The sequence below is a fragment of the Rhinoraja longicauda genome, chromosome 44, assembly GCF_053455715.1.
Source record: "Rhinoraja longicauda isolate Sanriku21f chromosome 44, sRhiLon1.1, whole genome shotgun sequence".
In the NCBI taxonomy this organism is placed as follows: domain Eukaryota; kingdom Metazoa; phylum Chordata; class Chondrichthyes; order Rajiformes; family Arhynchobatidae; genus Rhinoraja; species Rhinoraja longicauda.
This window is the reverse complement of record NC_135996.1, coordinates 6,715,042-6,738,457: the sequence shown is the minus strand read 5'-3', so window position 1 is coordinate 6,738,457 and position 23,416 is coordinate 6,715,042. Positions and strand designations below refer to the sequence as shown.

The window sequence follows — 23,416 nt, the reverse complement described above, 5'->3', positions numbered from 1 at the left end:
GGTCACGGCCAAGTAAAAAATAAACTTGGCATTGAAGGTTGTGGAGTTGGAGTTGGAGAAATCAAGGAGTCGGGGTCGGGTGTTTTGCGTATCGACTCGACAGCCCTGGGTCACACAACGCCCGACTCCTTGATTCCTTGTGCCTCTGACTCCGACTCCAGCAGAACCAAAAGTGCTCCGACTCCACAGCCCTGTTTAAAGCTGAGGTTCTTGATCAGTAAGGGCATCAAAGGTTACAGGGAGAAGGCAAGAGAATGGCTTTGAGAGGGGAAAATAGATCAGCCATCAACGGTAGACACCAAAATGCTGGAGTAACTCAGCGGGTCAGGCAGCACCTCGGGGGAGAAGGAATGGGTGACGTTTCGGGAGGAGACCCGATGGGCCAAATGGCCTGATTCTGCTTCTGTAAATTGCACCTAATGATGCGAAAGGTGCTTCTGTAAATTGCACCTAATGATGCGAAAGTGAGGTCATGTCGAACTAGTGAATGGGTGATCGATGGTCGGCGTGGGCTGAGGGGGACTGTTTCCATGCTGTATCTACAAGCTAAATAAGCATGCAAAATAAAATGCCGAATCTTCGGACGAAGACTCGTTGGGCAATTGAAATAATTTCAGTGAAGTCGTCGAATTTCTGCTTCGGCGTCGAAGTGATTGCCTGAATGAAGTGGTGCCTGGGCATTGGGGGGGGCAGGAGCTTGAAACGGCTGAAATGTTAGCTTTCGAGGGTGGTGGAATGTGCCAGACCCGGTCACAACCCTAAAATTGCACGACAAACAATGAACACTGCACTGCGATTAGTGTGGTTATCCAACACCAATGGAATTCTATAATCTGTGGCAGAGGGGGATTTTTGCATCGCAGTTAAACGGGGCAGGAGTTTTTATGGACTGACGAACCCCGTCGGCAAAGATTATACGCTAGGTTTTATAATTGGTTGAGTTCACCCCTCCAGGCACCGTGAACTTGGCTTTCAGTTCCTCGTAAAATTCCTTGTGTACTAATGTGTATGTGGGAACTGCAGGCGCTGGTTTCCACCCAAGATAGACACAAAATGGTGGAGTAACTCAGCGGGACAGGCAGCATCTCTGGAGAGAAGGAATGGGTGACGTCTCAGGTCAAGAAGTTCATCGAGATGTATTCAAGAGAGAGTCAGATACAGTTCGAAGGTAGACACAAAATGCTGGAGTAACTCAGCGGGTCAGGCAGCATCTCTGGAGAGAAGGAATGGGTGACGTTTCAGGTCGAGACCCTTCTTCAGACTGAACTATAGTTCTTAGGACCAACGGAATCAAGGGATATGGGAAGAAAGCAGGAATGGGGTACTGATTTTAGATGATCATATTGAATGGAGGTGCTGCTTCAAAGGGCCAAATGGCCTACTACTGCACATATTTTCTTTGTTTCTTCAGTCTGAAGGGTCACGAAACGTTTCAGTCCGAAACGTCACCCATGCCTTCTCTCCAGAGATGCTGCCTGTCCCGCTGAGTTACTCCAGCATTTTGAGTCTGTCTTCCTTGTGTAGTATGTTGCTTTCCCTCGTGCTCTGTCCCGTGCTTGTTATTAGCCCCAAGGCCTGCAACTGGAGACTTGTTGGGCAATTGAAACAATTTTGTTTTAAGTAACTGCTATGTTTAACAATTCCCCCGGAACGAGCTTTGTTCTCACCCGATGGCCTCTGTGTGCTCACTGGAAAATGCGTAGGTTCACTAGGTTGATTCCCGGAATGGCGGGACTGTCGTATGTTGAAAGGCTGGAGCAATTAGGCTTGTATACACTGGAATTTAGAAGGATGAGGGGGGATCTTATTGAAACATATAAGATAATTAGGGGATTGGACACATTCGAGGCAGGAAACATGTTCCCAATGTTGGGGGAGTCCAGAACAAGGGGCCACAGTTTAATAATAAGGGGTAGGCCATTTAGAACGGAGATGAGGAAGAACTTTTTCAGTCAGAGAGTGGTGAAGGTGTGGAATTCTCTGCCTCAGAAGGCAGTGGAGGCCAGTTCGTTGGATGCTTCAAGAGAGAGCTGGATAGAGCTCTTAAGGATAGCGGAGTGAGGGGGTATGGGGAGAAGGCAGGAACGGGGTACTGATTGAGAGTGATCAGCCATGATCGCATTGAATGGCGGTGCTGGCTCGAAGGGCTGAATGGCCTACTCCTGCACCTATTGTCTATTGTCTATTGTCTATTATTTGTACGTTGGCTGCCTTTCCCGAGGATCTGTGCTTTGTGTTTTCAACACAGCTCGCTGGATCTTTCTGGGATTTTATTACGTGCCAACGTTCTGCAAAAGTTTGCTTATCACAACAGAAAAAAAAAACGAGGTGGTCAATTTGGAGCAAAATGCAAAGTAACTCGGCGGGTCAGCCCACATTGTTACAGGGAATAGGGAACATTTTGGTTTTTAGTTTAGTTTAGAGATACAGCGAGGAAACAGGCCCTTCGTCCCACCGAGTCCACACCAACCAGCGATCGCCACACATTAACACAAGCCCCACACACACTAGGGACAATTTACACTTATACCATGTGTACAAACCCAAGCTATAAAGGTACAAACCTGCGCGTCTTTGGAGTGTGGGAGGAAAACGAAGATCTCGGAGAAAACACACACAGTCAAGGGGAGAACGTACAAACTCCGTACAGACAGCGCCCGTAGTCGGGATGGAACCCAGGTCTCTGGCAATAGACAATAGACAATAGGTGCAGGAGGAGGCCATTCGGCCCTTCGAGCCAGCACCGCCATTCAATGTGATCGTGGCCGATCATTCTCAATCAGTACCCCGTTCCTGCCTTCTCCCCATACCCCCTGACTCCGCTATCCTTAAGAGCTCTATCTAGCTCTCTCTTGAATGCATTCAGAGAATTGGCCTCCACTGCCTTCTGAGGCAGAGAATTCCACAGATTCACAACTCTCTGACTGAAAAAGTTTTTCCTCATCTCAGTTCTAAATGGCCGACCCCTTATTCTTAAACTGTGGCCCCTTGTTCTGGACTCCCCCAACATTGGGAACATGTTTCCTGCCTCTAACGTGTCCAACCCCTTAATAATCTTATACGTTTCGACAAGATCTCCTCTCATCCTTCAAAATTCCAGTGTATACAAGCCTAGTCGGTCCAGTCTTTCAATATTAACACTATCCTACACACTAGGGACAATTTTTACATTTACCCAGCCAATTTACCTACATACCTTATCTTATCGAAACGTATAAGATTATTAAGGGGTTGGACACATTAGAGGCAGGAAACATGTTCCCAATGTTGGGGGAGTCCAGAACAAGGGGCCACAGTTTAAGAATAAGGGGTAGGCCATTAAGAACTGAGATGAGGAAAAACTTTTTCAGTCAGAGAGTTGTGAATTTGTGGAATTCTCTGCCTCAGAAGGCAGTGGAAGCCAATTCTCTGAATGCATTCAAGAGAGAGCTGGATAGAGCTCTTAAGGATAGCGGAGTCGGGGGGTATGGGGAGAAGGCAGGAACGGGGTACTGATTGAGAATGATCAGCCATGATCACATTGAATGGCGGTGCTGGCTCGAAGGTCCGAATGGCCTCCTCCTGCACCTATTGTCTATTGTCAAGTGGCTTCTGTACATTGATCCTAAAGTGTAGGGGAGAACTAGTGTATGGTTGATTGCTGGTTGGCACAGACGAGGTGGGCTGATGTGCCTGTTTCCACACCGTATCTCTAATACAAAAACTGGATGCTTCCTGGCCCGCTGGAGTTCCTCCAGCACTTTGTGTTTGGCTCAAGGCTCTAGCACCTGCATTTTCTTCCGTCGCCAACTCTCGTTACTTAGAGCAGGCGGAAGAAATAAAGCGCGGGCACTGAGCGGGAAATTGTGGGCAGCAGTGAAGTAGTCCTTTTTCCCAAACGACTCCGTTTGTAAGCTTGAAGCCGCTAGCTTACAGGCCCGGGAGGTGATGTGGCAACGTGCCTGGCCTGTTGCCGCAGGTTTTTAATTGGGCTGTGGTCTAACACTTGTGAGGAGACAACTGCCCCTTGTCAAGATGAGTAATACGGAACAATTAAGCGTTCCAGTGCATTTAAGCCTCCAAACCCTATCAATCTGCGGCATGTTTGAGCATTACCGGTTGACACGGTTTCATGGTGTATGCATAGTTGCAAAGGTTAAAGAGCCTTGGCTGGCTTGTGGCTGTTACATGCCACTGTGATGTATCGCAGTGGAATGCTCTTTTGATAGTTGCTGTTGTAGGAAGAGGTAGGTGCCTAACGCTAGCCAGATGAAATGATGCTACGCAGGAAGAGACGAGGATCACTGAAACACTTGGCACGTGGCCCAGGGAGTGAGGGCAACAGGAAGAAAATAGTAGAAACAAAAAAGACACAAAGTGCTGGAGCAACTCATTGGGCCGGGCATCATCCCTAGAGAACATGATGGAAAGGTGATGTTTCGGGTCAGCGAACTTCTTAAAGGTTAAAGAGCTTTGGCTGGCTTGGTGCTGTTACAAATCAAGAGTATTTTATTGTCAAACTAGACCAAGTGGACCCGTCGGGCCCAAACCTCTCCTGCATTGGTGCAGCACCCTCTCCTCTCCCTCCCCACTCCCCTCCCCCCACCCCTCCCCCTCCCCCCACCCCTCCCCCTCCCTCCCTCCTCCCCCTCCCTCCTCCCCTCCCCTCCCTCCCTCCCTCCTCCCCCTCCCCTCCCCTTCCCCTCCCACTCCATCCCCCTCAACCCCCCTTATCCTCCCTCCCTCCCTCCTTCCACTCCCCTCCCTCCCACCCTCCCCCTCCCTCAGAGATAGATTTAAACTTTAAAATGTGAATAACTTGAAAAATTTAACACCGATTTCAATGAAACTTCTTCCATTAGCACCAAAGGGACGACGGTGAGTAAGGTGTTGCGCTATCGTGTACCGTTTTGGCTGCAGTTCAGGAACAAACAAACAAATAAACAAGAGTTTTAGTACATAGACGTCGCAAAGTAGAACAATGATTTTTTTCTTGCAGCAGCACAACAGGGATGTAAACTCAATGTTGTAGGAAGGAACTGCAGATGCTGGTTTAAACTGAAGATAGACACAAAAAGCTGGAGGAACTCAGCAGGACAGGCAGCATCTGTGGACAAAAGGAATAGGTGACGTTTCGGGTCAAGACCAGTCTGAAGAAGGGTCTCGAGCCAAAACGTTGCCTATTCCTTTTCTCCAGAGATGCTGTCTGGCCCGCTGAGTTATTTCAGCATTGTGTGTCCAGATATTTAACACAGTACTCTGTAAACACCATAATAAGCAACAAAAAAAGTTCAGTACAGTATAAAGAGACAAATAAACTATAATAGTGCAAAGATAAAATCAATGCCCTCCAAGTCTATGTAGTTCAGAGCTTATTTGGAGGCTGTGGTGTGTGAAAGCCTGATGGTTATAGAGTGAAAGAAAAAAATTGCAGATGCTGGTTAAAATCGAAGGTAGACACAAAATGCTGGAGTAACTCAGCGGGACAGACAGCATCTCTGGAGAGAAGGAATGGTGATGTTTCGGGTCGAGACCCAAAACGTCACCCATTCCTTCTCTCCAGAGATGCTGCCTGTTTTATAGAGTGATGTATAACTATACTGTGTTTGCCTCTCTTGATAAGACAATAGGAAATAGGGAAATATTATCAAAATAGTAGGTCCCTCTGTCCTTGAATTTAAAATGGACCGTGGACGGGGAAGATAGACACAAAATACTGGAGTGATTCAGTGGGTCAGGCAGCATCTCTGGAGAGAAGGAATGGGTGTCGTTTCGGGTCGAGACCCTTCTTCAGACTGAACTAGGCAGGGAATGCTGTTTGTGTCTAAGTGGAACATATTTTAGTTTAATTTCGAGATACAGTTTGGAGCACTCCAAAGACGTACAGGTATGTAGGTTAATTGGCTGGGCAAATGTAAAAAATGTCCCTAGTGGGTGTAGGATAGTGTTAGTGTGCGGGGATCGCTGGGCGGCGCGGACCTGGTGGGCCGAAGGGCCGGTTTCTGCGCTGTATCTCTAAATCTAAAAAAAATCTAAATCTAAAAAATCTAAATCTAAACAAAACTGGCCCTTCGGCCCATCGAGCACCTACCGACCAACGATCCACACTAAACGCTATCCTACACGCAAGAAAAATCACACTATTACGCGGTCACAGAGAGATCGTACAAAATCCGTACAGACAGCACCCGCAGTCTGGATGGTACCCGGGTCTCTGGCGCTGTGACGCATCAACTCTAACGCTGCTTCACCTTGCTGTAGGTTGTGTACACACAAAGGGTTATGACTAGGCAATGTGCTGTGGCCTGATGGTGTAATTAGTGCAGGAGTCTAGGAAAAGATAGGGCCAGCACGGTGGCGCAGCGGTAGAGTTGCTGCCTCACGGCGCCGGAGACCCAGGTTAGATCACGACCACGGGTGCTGTCTGTACGGAGTTTGCACGTTCTCCCCGTGACCTGCGTGGGCTTTCTCCGGGTGCTCCATTTTCCTCCCACACCCCAATGCGGGTTTGAACTTTAATTGGCTTCGATATAAATGTAAATTGTCCGTAGTGTGTGTAGGATAATGCTAGTATGCGGGGTGATCGCTGGTCGGCACAAATCCGGTGGTCCAAAGAGACTGATTCCACGTTGTATCTCTAAAGTAAATAAACTAAACTGGTCGGCGTGGGCCGAGAGGCCTCTTTCCGCACTGTAACTCTAAAGTCCCAGAAAGTCTAAAGCCCCTGAAAGTATAAATTTCGATTCCCCTCAGGGTGTCAAAGTGATTTTGTGGTCTTGCAAAGTGTGCACTCCAGTTGGTGCTGGATAGATAGCAGGCACACATCATGCTAGGAACCAAAACTCAATAAGAGAGAGATTTATTCACAAAATGCTGGAGTAACACACGCAACCACACACGTCAATGTGCAGCACACACGGAACCACAGACACACGTCAGCGTGCTGCACACATGGAACCACACACACATCAATGTGCTGCAACACACGGAACCAAGGCCAAGAGTCACGCATGGTCACTGTCAGCACGGACACACAGAGACACACAGAGACACAGTCACAGACACAGAGACACATACACACACACACACACACATACATATACACACACACACACACACACATATACATATACACACACACATACATACACACACACACACATATACATATTCACACATATACATACACACACACATACATATACACACACACGCATATACATTTACACACACACACATATACATATACACACACACACATATACATACATACACACACACATATACATATACACACACACACATATATATACATACACACATATACATATACACACACACATACACATATATATATATATATATACACACACACACACACACATATACGTATACACACACACATACATATACAGACACACACACACACATACGTACACACAAAAACCAAACTGCCATTACACAAACATAGAAACATAGATAATAGGTGCAGGAGGAGGCCACTCGGCCCTTCAAGCCAGCACTGCCATTCAATATGATCATGGCTAATCATCCACAATCAGTACCCCGTTCCTGCCTTCTCCCCGTACCCCCTTGATTCCGTTAGACCAAAGAGCTAAATCTAAGTCTCTCTTGGAGACAGGTCAGTCCCAGCGATGAGTGGGTTAACGTACGAGGAACTTAGGCTCATCAGTAGTGGAACAAAGCAATCCATGTCTGGAACGAGCTGCCAGAGGAGGTAGTTGAGGCAGGGACTGAGAAACCATTAGACAGGTTGAGCAGGCTGGGTCTCTATTCCCTGGAGCGCAGGAGGATGAGGGGAGATCTTATAGAGGTGTACAAAATCACGAGAGGAATAGATCGGGTAGACGCACGGAGTCTCTTGCCCAGAGTAGGGGAATCGAGGACCAGAGGACACGGGTTCAAGGTGAAGGGGGAAAGATTTAATAGGAATCTGAGGGGTGCCCTACGATGAGCGTTTGCCGGCACTGGGCCTGCACTCGCTGGAGTTTAGAAGAACGAGGGGGCACCTCATTGAAACTTCACCAAATAGTGAGCGGCCCGGATAGAGTGGATGTGGAGAGGATGTTTCCACTAGTGGGAGAGTCTAGGACCAGAGGGCACAGCCTCAGAATTAAAAGACGTTCCTTTAGGAAGGAGATGAGGAGGAGTTTCTTTAGCCAGAGGGTGGTGAATCTGTGGGATTGGCTGTGGAGGCCACAAGTCAATGGATAAGAAAATAACTGCAGATGCTGGTACAAATTGAAGGTATTTATTCACAAAATGCTGGAGTAACTCAGCGGGTCAGGCAGCATCTCGGGAGAGAAGGAATGGGTGACGTTTCGGGTCGAGACCCTTCTTCAGACTGATGTCAGAGGTTTGTCCTGCCCCCCTGACATCAGTCTGAAGAAGGGTCTCGACCCGAAACGTCATCCATTCCTTCTCTCCCGAGATGCTGCCTGACCTACTGAGTTACTCCAGCATTTTGTGAATAAATACCTTTGATTTGTACCAGCATCTGCAGTTATTTTCTGAATAAGAGAGAGACTTGGATTTCACATGAACCTGGCGACAGCTGATAAAATCCTTTCATCATCGATACACCACATCTATAAACATGGCCCCATCAATCTTCATGGTTAAAATGTGCCCTGTGGGAGCTGTTCCAACCGTGTTGCTAACTCCTGCTTTGGGAACAATAGGATATTTTGTGCAGTGTTTGCCGTGCAGAAGCTGGCCTTTCAGCCCGCGTTCCCATCACGCCACCATTTGCCGTCCCCGCTTGCCTCTTCCTGTCACCTGAAGGTATCACAAAATGCTGGAGTAACTCAGCGGGTCAGGCAGAACCTCAGGAGAGAAGGAATGGGTGACGTTTCGGGTCGAGACCCTTCTTCGGTTCGAGACTGTACCCGAAACGTCGCCCATTCCTTCTCTCCAGTGATGCTGCCTGACCCGCTGAGTTCATAAGTGGGGTGGGGCGGCACGGTGGGGCAGCGGTAGAGTTGCTGCCTTACATCGAATGCAGCGCCGGAGACTCAGGTTCGATCCTGGCTACGGGCGCCGTCTGTACGGAGTTTGTACGTTCTCCCCGTGACCTGCGTGGGTTTTCTCCGAGATCTTCGGTTTCCTCCCACACTCCAAAGACGTGCAGGTATGTAGGTTAATTGACTCGGTAAATGTAAAAATTGTCCCTAGTGTTTGTAGGATAGTGTTAATGTGCGTGGATCGCTGGGCGGCGCGGACCCGGTGGGCCGAAGGGCCTGTTTCCGCGCCGTATCTCTAAATCTAAATCTAAATCTAAAAAAAAAAAGATCATAAGTGATAGGAGTAGGATTGGGTCCTTCGGCCCATCAAGTCTACTCCGCCATTCCATACCGGGTGATCTATTGAGGCCATAGTGCCATAGTGAGGACCGCCGGAAATTGGAGGAGCAGCACCTCATATTTCGCCTGGGCAGTTTGCAGCCCGGTGGTATGAACGTCGACTTCTCCAACTTCAGATAACTCCTCTGTCCCTCCCTTCCCCTCCTCCTTCCCAGATCTCCCTCTATCTTCCTGTCTCCACCTATATCCTTCCTTTGCCCCACCCCCGACATCAGTCTGAAGAAGGGTCTCGACCCGAAACGTCACCCATTCCTTCTTTCGCGAGATGCTGCCTGACCTGCTGAGTTACTCCAGCTTTTTGTGAATAAACCGGCTGATCTATCTCTCCCTCCTAATCCCATTCTCCTGCCTTCTCGCCATAACCCCTGACACCCGCACTAATCAAGAATCTATCTGTCTCTGCCGTAGAAATATCTACTGACTTTGCCCCCACAGCCGTCTGTGGCAAAGAATCCCACAGATTCATCACCCTCTGACTAAAGAGAGTTACTCCAGCATTTTGTGTCTTATCCTCGTAGACGTTTTCTGTGCCGTTTCCATCAGCTTCTCCCCAAGGGAGGAAGGTCCACACATCTCTCAGGTTGAGAGAGATTGCCTGAATTCCCTCGTAGACTTATTACCGGCTGCTCTATAATAGTGGAAATATTTCTACACCTACCCGATCAAAGGCGGCTCTATTTCAAGCTCTCTGTACACCACCATCTCTTTGTCTTCCCTTTTCCAGAGAAAAGAACCCTCAGAATGTCAATTTTAAAGCTTTTTCATTTTTTTTGTTTCCCACATCGAGGAATTTTGTCAGCTTCCTGAGAAAGGTCGCCAGTTGGTGCTGGATGACAGACGCACTTTACATTATGATCCAACACTTAATTACGCACAGGATTCATATTTCACTGCAGATTTTTTACCCAGAAAAGAGAGTCTTCTGTTCACTCTGTGGCTCGGGATAGTTTTCATCCCGAGTACCAGATTCATGAGTGTGTGATCAGAGTGTGTGTGTGTGTGTTGGAACATCAGACTGTGTGTGTGTGTATATAAAACATCAGACTGTGTGTGTGTATATAAAACATCAGACTGTGTGTGTGTGTGTGTGTGTAACATCAGACTGTGTATATAACATCAGACTGTGTGTTTGTGTGTATGGAACATCAGACTGTGTATAAAACATCAGACTGTGTGTGTGTAACATCAGACTGTGTATATAACATCAGACTGTGTGTGTGTAACATCAGACTGTATGTATATAACATCAGACTGTGTGTGTGACATCAGACTGTGTATATAACATCAGACTGTGTATATAACATCAGACTGTGTGTGTGTGTAAAATCAGACTGTGTGTGTAACATCAGACTGTATATAACATCAGACTGTGTGTGTGTGTAACATCAGACTGTGTGTGTGTAACATCAGACTGTGTATATAACATCAGACTGTGTGTGTAACATCAGACTGTGTGTGTGTAACATCAGACTGTGTGTGTAACATCAGACTGTGTGTATATAACATCAGACTGTGTGTGTGAGACATCAGACTCTAACATCGGACTGTGTGTGTGTGTTTGTGTGTGTATATAACATCAGACTGTTTGTGTGTGTATATAACATCAGACTGTGTGTGTGTTTGTGTGTGTATATAACATCAGAATGTGTGTGTGTGTGACATCAGACTCTAACATCAGACTGTGTGTGTGCGTGTGTGTGTGACATCAGACTGTGTGCGTGTGTGACATCAGACTCTCTAACATCAGACTGTGTGTGTGTGCGCGTGTGTGTGACATCAGACTGTGTGTAACATCAGACTGTGTGTGTAACATCAGACTGTGTGTGTGTGTAACATCAGACTGTGTGTGTGTGTGTGTAACATCAGACTGTGTGTGTGTGTGTAACATCAGACTGTGTGTGTGTGTAACATCAGACTGTGTGTGTGTGTGTGTGTAACATCAGACTGTGTGTGTGTGTAACATCAGACTGTGTAACATCAGACTGTGTGTGTGTAACATCAGACTGTGTGTGTGTGTGTAACATCAGACTGTGTGTGTGTGTGTGTAACATCAGACTGTGTGTGTGTAACATCAGACTGTGTGTAACATCAGACTGTGTGTGTGTGTGTAACATCAGACTGTGTGTGTGTGTAACATCAGACTGTGTGTGTGTGTGTGTGTAACATCAGACTGTGTGTGTGTGTGACATCAGACTGTGTGTGTGTAACATCAGACTGTGTGTGTGTGTGTAACATCAGACTGTGTAACATCAGACTGTGTGTGTGTGTGTAACATCAGACTGTGTGTGTGTGTGTGTGTAACATCAGACTGTGTGTGTATGTGTGTAACATCAGACTGTGTGTGTGTGACATCAGACTGTGTGTGTAACATCAGACTGTGTGTGTGTGTGTGTGTGTGTGTAACATCAGACTGTGTGTGTATTGCGGCTGCCCCACACCTAACCCTCCAACCCCCCCACCCAAAAAGAAGTGACCAGTTTGCCCGCTCTTTCTGCTTTCTGACTTCCTGCTCCGTGGCAGATGCCTGCTTCATGCTTAATGCACGTAGGTGGGAAGTTCTTCACTGGAAGCTGTGGTGTCGGTGGCTGTGGCTAATTAAGTCAGTGCTCCGTAGACTTGCCGTGTTTCTTAGCAGGCCCCAGCTCCTAAGGGTACTCTTTTCCGCTTCACTCCAGCGTGCTTAGCTCATTGTTAGTGGTGTGGTTTGTGAATTCACATTTTCTCTAATGCAAAATATGGTGTCAATTAACTGCTTGGGCCAGCACGATCGTGGGAACTGTAAAAGCAGCTCAGGGCTGACGTCTTGAAACGGCTTTTTTTTCCACATTGACTGCCTGCATTTCTTAATGACCTTCTCTGACGACTCTAGTCCTTGCTGCACACCCTCCCTATAGATCTTCTGCAGATGCTGGTTTAAATCGAAGATAGACACAAAACGCTGGAGTAACTCAGCGGGACAGGCAGCATCTCTGGAGAGAAGGAAAGGGTGACGTTTCGGGTCGAGACCCTTCTTCAGACTGATGTCAGGGGAGTGGGCGGTACATACTTGTAGACAAGGAAGCGTACGGATAAGGAAGTGTAAGGCGTGAAAACAGGGCTTGTATACACTGGAATTTAGAAGGATGAGAGGAGATCTTATCGAAACGTATAAGATTATTAAGGGGTTGGACACGTTAGAGGCAGGAAACATGTTCCCAATGTTGGGGGAGTCCAGAACAAGGGGCCACAGTTTAAGAATAAGGGGTAGGCCGTTTAGAACTGAGATGAGGAAAAACTTTTTCAGTCAGAGAGTTGTGAATCTGTAGAATTCTCAGCCTCAGAAGGCAGTGGAGGCCAATTCTCTGAATGCATTCAAGAGAGAGCTAGATAGAGCTCTTAAGGATAGCGGACTCAGGGGGTATGGGGAGAAGGCAGGAACGGGGTACTGATTGTGAATGATCAGCCATGATCACATTGAATGGCAGTGCTGGCTCGAAGGGCCGAATGGCCTCCTCCTGCACCTATTGCCTATAGAATGGCGGTGCTGGCTCGTAGGGCCGAATGGCCTACTCCTGCACCTATTGTCTAATGTCTATTGTCTATTGAAAGCAAGGGCGATTTGAAGTTAGAGAAGTCAATGCTGCCTGTCCAGCTGAGTTACTCCAGCGTTTTGTGTCTATCTTCGTTGTCAACCAGGATCTGCAGTTGCTTCCTACATTTACACTATCAGCTGCTCTGGTAGAATTCATGCTTTTACCACCGTAGAAATGCCTGCATAGTCTCAGGATGAAGTGAATGCAGATACCAGAATAGACTGTGACTGTGCAGTCCACACAGTGAGTCATTGATATATTCCAAGGTCAACTTGTACTCTCTCCGTTTCCTTCAAAACAATTCATCTGCCTCCCTTTGAAGCACGTTTTTAACCGGTTGTCCGGCTAGGGCTGTGCCTACTTAACTTTAATTTACTTAACAAGGAAATATTTTTCTTTAAATGTGGCTGGTGAATTTCTAAAACACGCAAACAGAAAAGGGCTGGAAATGCTCCTTGCTCCATACTCCCACTCTGACCGATCTTGCTATATATATATATAGCCTCCTGTACTGTCACCATGAGGCACAGCAGCACAGTGGTAGAATTGCTGCCTCAGTGTGCCATAAACCCAGGTTCCATCCTGACCTCTTTTTTATTATTATTTTTTTTTTTAATATAAGTTTTATTCCAAAGAAAGACATACAAACATACTAAGCAAAATGTGATCAAACAAAAGCCGCCTGTATCGGCAGATTACAAAATAAACAATTATCACATTAAAATCTCACCATCTCTGTCAACAATACATTCAACCCCCCGCGGCGACCAGCGTTCACGGAAGGCCTCCATAGTCCCCGTGGACACCGCGTGTTCCCTCTCCAGGGACACGCGGGCACGGACGTAAGCCCGGAACAGGGGCAGGCAGCCGACCTCTGTGAGGCCGTCGACTGCCCGCTGCCTGGACCCGCGGATGGCCATCTTGGCCAGGCCCAGGAGCAGACCTGCAGGGAGACCCCCTCCTCCCTCCTGACCCTCCCCCCTCTGTACCGGGTGCCCAAAAATTAAAAGCGTAGGACTAAAATTGAGCCAGAACTTGAGGAGCAGCCCCTTCAGATACTGGAACAGGGGCTGTAACCGCACGCACTCTATATACAAATGGCACACGGTCTCCTCCTTATCGCAGAAGCGACAGGCGGCAGACGAGACCGTAAACCGGCTCAAGTACCTGTTACAGGCTACAGCCTTATGCAACACTCCACCCCAGGTCCCCGATGTAAAGCGGGAGGACCCCCTTATAGAGATACCTCCACTGGGGACCGCTCCCGCCGTCAGGTGGTAACACGGGGACCGCTCCCGCCGGACGGAAGACGAGAGCGAGGAAGTGGAGAGTGTGCAGGAGCAGCCTGTACAAGACGCGCCTCTCCGCGTCACGGAACGGCACGCTGGGCATCTGGGAAAGGCGGTTCATATTGCGTGGGGCCGGCTCTCGGGAGGGGACCCGGGCCATGGGCCCGATGAGCAATTCCAACGGAGCGGGGTCCATCCTGACCTCGGGTGCTGTCTGTACAGGTGCTCCTCAACTCAGGATGGGGTTACGTTCCGAGCAACCCATCGGAAACCAAACAATAGACAATAGACAATTGGTGTAGGAGGAGGCAATTCGGCCCTTCAAGCCTGTACGCACCGCTATTCAATGGATCATGGCTGATCATTCTCAATCAGTACCCCTGACTCCGCTATCCTTAAGAGCTCTATCTAGCTCTCTCTTGAATGCATTCAGAGAACTGGCCTCCACTGCCTTCCGAGGCAGAGAATCCTAGTGGGTAGGATAGTGCTAGTGTACCAGGTGATCGCTGGTCAGGTCGGACTCGGTGGGCTGAAGGGTCTTGTGAACAGCTTTCTGTTTCCTAATTCATTCCTTGCTCTTCTTTCAAGTACAAATGAAACATTTTCCACATAAAATGTAGACATCGTGCCTTTCTAGATCAACGATCTGACTGGTTAGCACACAACAAAAAGCTTTTCACTGTACCTCGGTACACGTGACCATGAACTAAACTGAAAATGCTGAATTAACTCTGGGTCGGGCAGCATCTCTGGAGAAAAGGAATAGGTGACGTTTCGGGTCAAAGAGGGGTCTCGACCTGAAACATCACCCATTTCTTCTCTCCTAGATGCTGCCTGACCAGCTGAGTTATAGACAATAGACAACAGGTGCAGGAGGAGGCCATTCGGCTCTTTGAGCCAGCACCGTCATTCTATGTGATCATGGCTGATCATTCTCAATCAGTACCCCGTTCCTGCCATCTCCCCATACCCCCCTGACTCCGCTATCCTTAAGAGCTCTATCTAGCTATCTCTTGAATGCATTCAGAGAATTGGCCTCCACTGCCTTCTGAGGCAGAGAATTCCACAGATTTACAACTCTCTGACTGAAAAAGTTTTTCCTCATCTCCGTTCTAAATGGCCGACCCCTTATTCTTAAACTGTGGCCCTTGGTTCTGGACTCCCCCAAATCGTCAGTCGAAATGCATTGAATACACGTGATCACGTGGCGGGAAGCGAGCTGTGGCTCGCTACGGATCGCTGCCGTTTGCACCATCGCAAAATCGAATTATCGTAAGTCGAAGCATCGTAGGGTGGGGAGAATCTGTATGGAGATTATACATTTTCCCTGTGGCTGCGTGGGTTTTCTCCCAGCTGCTCCGGTTTCCTCCCACACTCCAAAGACGTACAGGTTTGTAGGTGAAATGGCTTTGGTAAAATTGTAAATTGTCCCTGGTATGTATGATAGTGCTAGTAGTGTACGGGGTATAAGAAAATAACTGCAGATGCTGGTACAAATCGAAGGTATTTATTCACAAAATGCTGGAGTAACTCAGCAGGTCAGGCAGCATCTCAGGAGAGAAGGAATGGGTGACGATTCGGGTCCAGACCCTTCTTCAGACTGATGTCAGGGGGGCGGGACAAAGGAAGGATATAGGTGGAGACAGGAAGATAGAGGGAGATCTGGGAAGGAGGAGGGGAAGAGAGGGACAGGAGAACTATCTAAAGTTGGAGAAGTCGATGTTCATACCGCTGGGCTGCAAGCTGCCCAGGCGAAATATGAGGTGCTGTTCCTCCAATTTCCGGTGGGCTTCACTATGGCACTGGAGGAGGCCCATGACAGAAAGGTCAGACTGGGAATGGGAGGGGGAGTTGAAGTGCTCGGCCACCGGGAGATCAGTTTGGCCAACGCGGACTGAGCGCAGGTCAGCACAGACTCAGCAGGCCAAAGTGTCTGTTTCCACGCTGTATCTCTAAAGTCTAAAGCTGTGGTTTCACAAAACGCTGGGGTAACTCAGCAGGTCAGGCAGCGTCTATGAGAGAGGGAATGGGTGACGTTTCGGGTCGAGATCCTTCTTCAGTCTGAAGAAGGGTCTCGACCCGAAACGTCACCCATTCCCTCTCTCCTGAGATGCTGCCTGACCTGCTGAGTTACTCCAGCATTTTGTGATACCTTAGATTTGTACCAGCGTCTGTAGTTATTGTCCTAAGTCTAAAGCTGTGCTTCTTAAACTATTTCAGTGTCATTTACCCGTGAGTCTTTATCACAAAATTTCATTCACCCTCGACTACATTTTCTTGTGTTTTTTGGGAAATTTTCGTCTTATTCTCCCTTGTATATAATTTTATACATGTTAAGCCATTCACCCTTCATTCACCCCGTTAGTTTCAATCACCCCAAAATAATTTCATTCCCCCTTGGGTGAACCATTCACCAGTTTAAGAAGCACTGGTTTAAAGCTTCTCATCTGTCTGGGCACCTTGCTGGCTTCTGGATTTAGTACCATACCGTACTGAATTCCAAAACTTCAGGTAGTTTCATTCCAGCCGGTATCAATCATCCATCTTAACTCTGATTGTTTCTATTCTTTTTTTCCTTTCTTTTCCCTTGCAGGCAGTGGAGGGCATGCCCAGCGTGATTGTTCTGCTTGACTTCTCCTCCCTCCTAATGTTCTTTCCCCCCCCTTCACCCCACAATCAGTCTGAAGAAGGGTCCCGTCTCGAAACGTCACCTATCCATGTTCCTCAGAGATGCTGCCTGACCCGCTGAGTTATTCCAGCACTCTGTGAAACGTCACCTATCCATGTTCTCCAGAGATGCTGCCTGACCCGCTGAGTTACTCCAGCACTCTGTGAAACGTCACCTATCCATGTTCTCTAGAGATGCTGCCTGACCCGCTGAGTTACTCCAGCACTCTGAAACGTCACCTATCCGTGTTCTCCACAGATGCTGCCTGACCCTCTGAGTTTCTCCAGCACTCTGTGAAACGTCACCTATCCACGTTCTCCACAGATGCTGCCTGACCCGCTGAGTTACTCCAGCACTCTGTGAAACGTCACCTATCCATGTTCTCCACAGATGCTGCCTGACCAGCTGAGTTTATCCAGCACTCTGTGAAACGTCACCTATCCCTGTTCTCCACAGATGCTGCCTGACCCGCTGAGTTTATCCAGCACTCTGTGAAACGTCACCTATCCGTGTTCTCTAGAGACGCTGCCTGAGCCGCTGAGTTACTCCAGCACTTTTGTGTTGGCTCTGCTTGCCCTCCTGCTCTGCATTTCACGACTCCCCCTGTCTTTTGTCTATGTTCCTTTGTCCATGCCCCCGCCCTCTGCCTTCTGCCATTCACTCACTGACCAGACGGACAAAGGTCCTGACCTGAAATGTTGTCAGTCCCTTTCCTCCCACTGAAACGGCCTGACTCACTGAGTTCCCCTAGTGGCTCTTTGTTTACCAGCTACCCTTGTTTACAGCTGCTTTTGTCTCCTTTTTAGTTCCGACAACTGGTTTAGTTTAGAGATACAGGGCGGATACAAGCCCTTCGGCCCGCCGGGTCCGTGCCGATCAGCGATCCCCGCACATTAATACTATCCTACACGCACCAGGGACAATTTACTTCACCAAGCCAATTATCCTACCTACCCGCACGTCTTTGGAGTGTGGGAGGAAACCGGAGAAAACCCACGCAGGTCACGGAGAGAATGTATAAACTCCTTACAGACAGGTACCTATAGTCAGGATCAAACCCAGGTCTCTGGTGCTGTAAGGTAGCAACTCTACCGCTGTGCCACCCTACCAAGAAAGTGTACAGTTATAAAATCACAACCACAAAGCTTGCATTTCAACCATTTTTGAACCATAATGTAATGAAACTGACAGTTGAATGCTGATGTATGAAATTCTGCTTGCAATGTAGTCAGTGAATCGAAGGTCTAACTGCCCCAGACATTGTCTAGTACGTTATTGGATTGCTGCCAACGTCATGGTGGCTTGTAAGCTTTTGTTACATCAACGGTTTGTTCAGCAAATGTTTCTCTTTAAGCCATTAGAGTTCGATGGAATATGTTGTGACAATATCTACTGCTACACAGAATTCTTGCTGAAAAACTTTTGGATAAAACTTTAGGCTTTAGGAATACAACGTTGAAACAGGCCCCTTGGCTCAATGAGTCCGGGCCGACTGGCGATCATCCTGTAAACTCTCACTATCCGACACACAAGGGACATTTTAGAAATTACAGAAGACAATTCACCTACAAACTTGTACGTCTTTGGAGTGTGGGAGGAAACACACGCAGTCACGGGGAGAACGTATAGACTTCATATAAACAAACCCGTAGTCAGGATGGAACCCGGGTCTCTGGTGCTGTAAGTCCAGACCCCGACCGCCCTCTCACGCGAATTTTGAAAGAGAATGAATCAGTCTGGTGAAAAGGGAATTTATCGGGGCGGCGCGGCGGTAGAGTTACTGCTTTACAGCGAATGCAGCGCCAGAGACCCGGGTTCCATCCCGACTACGGGTGCTGTCTGTGCTGAGCTTGTACGTTCTCCCCGTGACCTGCGTGGGTGTCCTCCTAGATCTCCGGTTTCATCCCACACTCCAAAGACGTGCAGGTTTGTAGGTCAATCGGCTTGGTAAAATATAAAAATTGTCCCTGGTGGGTGTGGCATAGTGTTAGTGTGCGGGGATCGCTGATCGGCGCGGACAGACTCGGTGGGCCGAAAAGGTCTGTTTCCACGCTGCATCTCTAAACTGAACTTATCAGTCTGATATGTTATAAGAAAATAACTGCAGATGCTGGTACAAATCGAAGGTATTTATTCACAAAATGCTGGAGTAACTCAGCAGGTCAGGCAGCATCTCGGGAGAGAAGGAATGGGTGACGTTTCGGGTCAAGACCCTTCTTGAATGTTTGTGTGTGTTCTTCACAAGGAAGAATCACCAAGGGCACTTAGGGGTTTAGGAGAAATGCAAAGTGTGGGGTCGGGTTGTGGATCTGGGGGAGATTACAGACGCCAGCAGCACTGTGCCCAAAGTGGGCAATAGGGAGGCACGGTGGCGCAGCGGTAGAGTTGCTGTACCCAGGGCCCCAGGTTCCATCCTGACTACGGGGTACTGATTGAGAATGATCAGCCATGATCACATTGAATGGTGGTGCTGACTCGAAGGGCCGAATGGCCTCCTCCTGCACCTGTTGTCCATTGTCTACGGGTGCTGCCTGTACGGGGTTTGTACGTTCTCCCTCTGACTGCACGGATTTTCTCCGGATGCTCCGGTTTCTTCCCACATTCCAAAGACGTGTAGCTTGTAGGTTAATGGTCTTCTATAAATTGTCCCTAGTGTGTAGCACAGAACTAGTGTAGGGCGAAGACAAAATGCTGGAGTATTTCAACGGGTCAGGCAGCATCTCTGGAGAAAAGGAATGGGTGACGTTTCGGGTTGAGACCCTTCTTCAGACTGATGTCAAGGAGAGGGGGCGGGGAGGGACCGCCTCCCCTGACATCAGTCTGAAGAAGGATCTCGAACCAAAACGTCACCCATTCCTTCTCTCCTGAGATGCTGCCTGACCCGCTGAGTTGAATATCAGCCTGAAGAAGGGTCTCGACCCGAAACGTCACCCATTCCTTCGCTCCAGAGATGCTGCCTGACCCGCTGAGTTACACATCAGTCTGAAGAAGGGTCTCGACCCGAAACGTCACCCATTCCTTCTCTCCAGAGATGCTGCCTGACCCGCAGAGTTACTCCAGCATTGTGTGTCTACCTTCGATTTAAACCAGCATCTGCAGTTCTTTCATACACTAGGGTGTCGCCTGTCTGGTCGTGAGTCGTCTTTAAAGAGTAGTGGCGTTTTTCTGGTCGCCGCTGGATTTTGAAATGTTTAAACATTTTCGGCGACTGTTGGTTTGACGCCAACGATCGTAGCTTGACATCTCCAGGCGCTGTCGTAGGTTGTCGCCTGGTGACGTAGGCTGTCGCCAGTGCTGACTTCGTTGAACTCCATTGGCGACTGCCTACGTCAACCGGCGACAGGTACCGGCATCACATCCGGAGGCCATAATGACGTGAATTGTCTTCAGCGTAAGAAAATAACTGCAGGTGCTGGTACAAATCGAAGGTATTTATTCACAAAATGCTGGAGTAACTCAGCAGGTCAGGCAGCATCTCAGGAGAGAAGGAATGGGTGACGTTTCGGGTCGAGACCCTTCTTCAGACTTCTCCAGAGATGCTGGCCTGTCTTCAGTTGTCGCCGACAAGGTCGTAGCTTGTCGCGGGTAGACGTAGGTTGACTTCGGTTGTGTAGGAATATAACTGCAGATGCTGGTACAAATCAAAGGTATTTATTCACAAAATGTTGGAGTAACTCAGCGGGACAGGCAGCATCTCTGGAGAGAAGGAATGGGTGACGTTTCGGGTCGAGACCCTTCTTCAGACCTTAATGGGACTTGAACTGAATACATTGGGAGATTATTGTAAGAAAATAACTGCAGATGCTGGTACAAATCGAAGGTATTTATTTCACAAAATGCTGGAGTAACTCAGCAGGTCAGGCAGCATCTCAGGAGAGAAGGAATGGGTGACGTTTCGGGTTGAGACCCTTCTTCAGACTTCGGTTGTCGTAGGTTGGTACCTGTGTGGTCATAGGTTGTCATAGGTGCGATCGTAGGTGGGCGTCCTAAGTCGTGACGATTGGGTCGCCGGTAGCTTGCCTTAGCTTGACGTCGACCAGGTGGTAGGTTGTTGTAGCTTGTCATGGAGGGGTCCAGTCGCTGTTTTTTTGCCGAAACAAATGCCTAAGTGGGACAGGCCCTTGGATGGAGAGTCTAGCAAGAGACATCTGATGGCAACACACAAAGTAAAGGGGGATTTGGTGTGGCAGGGCAAGAGGCAGTGTGCGGTGTGGAATTGGACGTTGGTGGTCTTTGTGATGGAGAGGATGCAAGGTTAGATGGGGTCACGAGGGCTCAGAGGTGGTGAACTGTCTGGGTCAGCCTCATCCAGCTGACGAGGGGGAGGGGGAGGGATTATTAATGGCTCGGAGCCAGGGATAGCCGCTGTGACCTTCCCTGTGTCAGCTTGAATCTACTATTTTCCCATGCCTTGCTGTACAAAATATCTAACATATTTTCGAAAGGGAAAAAATGTATCAACAAAGTCTATTTTTAAAATTCGGGACCTGCAGATTACAGCTTGGACTCTCCACACTCAGTAGTGATAGCTGTTAGGTATAAGAAAATAACTGCAGATGCTGGTAAAAATCGATTTATTCACAAAATGCTGGAGTAACTCAGCAGGTCAGTCTGAAGAAGGGTCTCGACCCGAAACGTCACCCATTCCTTCTCTCCCGAGATGCTGCCTGACCTGCTGAGTTACTCCAGCATTTTGTGAATAAATAGCTGTTAGGTGTTCTTTATGAAAATTCTGTTTTGAGCAGGCATCTGTATACTAAAACTCTTGTTTGTTTGTTTGTTCCTGAACTACAGCCAAAACGGTACACGATAGCGCGACAATTTTAGGCCCACCTTACTCACCGTCGTCCCTTTGGTGCTAATGGAAGAAGTTTCATTGAAATCGGTGTTATATTTTAAAAGTTATTCACATTTTAAAGTTTAAATCTATCTCCCAGGGAGGGAGGGAGAGGGGTGGAGGGATGGGGGGAGGGAGGGAGGGAGGGAGGGGGCGAGGATTAGGGAGGTTGAGGGGGATGGAGGGGAGAGGGAGAGGGTGCTGCACCAACTTTTTCAGTCAGAGAGTTGTGAATCTGTGGAATTCTCTGCCTCAGAAGGCAGTGGAGGCCAATTCTCTGAATGCATTCAAGAGAGAGCTGGATAGAGCTCTTAAGGATAGGGGGTATGCGGAGAAGGCAGGAACAGGGTACTGATTGCGAATGATCAGCCATGATCACATTGAATGGTGGTGCTGGCTCGAAGGGCTGAATGGCCTCCTCCTGCACCTATTGTCTATTGTCTATTGGCCCAACGGGTCCACTTGGTCTAGTCTCCTATATAAGTTAGACCTTTAAATATGTGTCAAGTGTGGCCTTTGGTTCCACCGAATCTCACGGTTGGGTCTCATCCATTTATTCCTGTGTGTGCTGCTTACAAGTGTTAATGTCGGCCACTTTTTGGTGCTAATATTTTTGGAGGGCTTCTTGGCAGAATGGGTAATCAAAACTTGATCGTGGTTAGTCATTGGGTCATACAGCACGAAACAGGCCCTTCGGCCCAACTTGCCCCCGCCGACCAAGGTGGCCTGTTTCCACCAGTCCCACCCACCTAGGGTTGCCAACTTTCTCACTCCCAAATAAGGGACAAAGGTGACGTCACCGCCCCGCGCCCCACGTGACCTCACCCAGCCAGCGGCCACATGCTCCCACTCCACCAATGGCGACTGGGAGGCGGGTTGCTACGCAACCTCCATTAGGCAGCGCCCGGGCCTCCCGACCTACAGCGGTTCCCGGGCCTACAGTGTCCGGGCCTACAGCCCCCCACCCCCCCAGGCCTAATACCGGACAAGGGCGGTCCCGTATGGGACAAACTAATTTTGCCCAATATACAGGATGTCCCGACTAATACGGGACAGTTGGGGACCCTACACCTACCTGCGTTTGGCCCATGTCATTCTAAACCTTAATAGACACAAAGTGCTGGAGCAACTCATCAGGTCAGACAGCATCTCTGTAATAAAGGTGAAGATCCAACCACGAACATCACCTATTCCTTTTATCCAGAGACGTTGCCTGAACTGCCGAGTTGCCTTTAGCACTTGTGTCTAACTTCGGTATAAACCAGCCTCTGCAGTTTGTGGTAGACACTAAATGCTGGAGTAACTCAGCAGGTCAGGCAGCATCTCTGTAAAAAAGGTGAAGTTCCAACCACGAACGTCACCTATTCCTTTTATCCAGAGACGTTGCCTTTAGCACTATCATATATCATATCATATCATATACAGCCGGAAACAGGCCTTTTCGGCCCACCAAGTCCGTGCCGCCCAGTGATCCCCGCACATTAACACTATCCTACACCCACTAGGGACAATTTTTACATTTACCCAGCCAATTAACCTACATACCTGTACGTCTTTGGAGTGTGGGAGGAAACCGAAGATCTCGGAGAAAACCCACGCAGGTCACGGGGAGAACGTACAAACTCCTTACAGTGCAGCACCCGTAGTCAGGATCGAACCTGAGTCGACGGCGCTGCATTCGCTGTAAA

General features: G+C 48.4%; 1 protein-coding gene across 3 annotated transcripts in view; it reads left to right on the top strand.

Annotated features, from left to right (window-relative positions):
* The window catches only part of ash1l (ash1 (absent, small, or homeotic)-like (Drosophila)), a 227,793-nt gene that overhangs the window by 71,703 nt on the left and 132,674 nt on the right, over positions 1 to 23,416 (top strand). The gene's annotated exons all lie outside the window — the stretch shown is intronic.